General features: G+C 29.1%; 1 long non-coding RNA gene across 1 annotated transcript in view; it reads left to right on the top strand.

Moving 5' to 3' along the window:
• The window catches only part of LOC125046368, a 2,084-nt gene extending 1,640 nt beyond the window's left edge, over nt 1–444 (top strand). The window contains exon 3 of the long non-coding RNA XR_007116643.1: nt 174–444. This is a non-coding gene — a long non-coding RNA (uncharacterized LOC125046368). The remainder of the gene's footprint in view (nt 1–173) is intronic.
• Nucleotides 445–1,249: the final 805 nt, after the last annotated feature.

The raw sequence follows: 1,249 nt of genomic DNA, 5'->3' as shown, positions 1-1,249 counted from the left end.
TGTGTGTGTGTGGGTGTGGGTGTTGTCTGCTAAGTCTTAAACAGTTCTTAATATCTGTATAGTCTGTAGCCTTTGGATGATTCTCAGTATTGTGTTGAACATATATTCTGAATAAATCCATTACCTTAACTTATTTATTTATTATTATCATCATTTACTTTCTTCTTCTCCAGGTCTTTTCAGGTGTAGTTAAAACACATGCCTTGATCGAGCAATTCGGAAAAGCACGTTTGGCAAATTGCTTCATAGCTGCCATCAGAATTGGGCTTAACGTTGTGCCAACTCCTCTTTTGATTTGCAAAGTGTGAAAGTGTTTAAGTTCGAGTCGTCACTAATGTAAAGAAACTGCAATAAAAAAATGAAATGAATAATATTATTTTTCTTTACAGTATTTTCTCATTTGCAGCTTTCTCATTTTTTCACAAAAAAAAAAAAAAATAATACAAAAACTACATTTCTTTGAATATGTCTATATAATGAATACATAAAGAATATAAAAAATCGGGTAAATGCATGAACATTTAAGATGTGGATTACCTGTATGTTCATATGTGTGTAGCATAACAGTGGATTTCCAGCCTTCAAAGTATTATTTTTAGATTTTTGAAATATATATATATATTATATAAGATTTCCAAAAGTTGAGGAAGTTGGATTTCATTTAGTATCTATCTTCAACCTTCTCTCTCTCTGTATATATTAAAGATGCACGCCCTCAGGTCTGTTGTTTAGATGGAATAATCTATAACTATATTGTATTGTCTAGAGTCATTTTCCCTTTGTTGCCATTCTTTAAACTGAAGCTCATTATTTGTTTAAAAAAAATATATAGCACAAACGATCCTTGTAAGTATTCAATTTTGTTAAAATGTAATGTTTTAAGGTTTGTACAGCTAAATACGAATATGATATAAAATCAGGTGAAATTTAATATTTCGGTATTTGATGATTGTTTGTTTAGTGCAGTAGCCACTTCCTTCTGAAAAAAAAACAAAGTTAAAGAAAATAAAACGATATTTTTTTTCTTATTTTTTCTTTTTCGTTTTAGATGCCTTCCAGTTTGTATTATAATTTTTATATCATATATATTTGTGTGTGTGTATATATATATATGTGTGTGTGTGTGTGCATGCATGCAGTACTTAGACTTAGACACACACACACACACACACACACACACACATACATATAGGTATATAGATATTTATACGTGTGAATATTTGTATATATATATACATATATTCATACA

This window comes from Penaeus chinensis, chromosome 39 (assembly GCF_019202785.1).
Source record: "Penaeus chinensis breed Huanghai No. 1 chromosome 39, ASM1920278v2, whole genome shotgun sequence".
NCBI lineage: Eukaryota > Metazoa > Arthropoda > Malacostraca > Decapoda > Penaeidae > Penaeus > Penaeus chinensis.
Note: the sequence above shows the minus strand (reverse complement) of the source record. Positions and strands in the feature narration are given on the sequence as shown.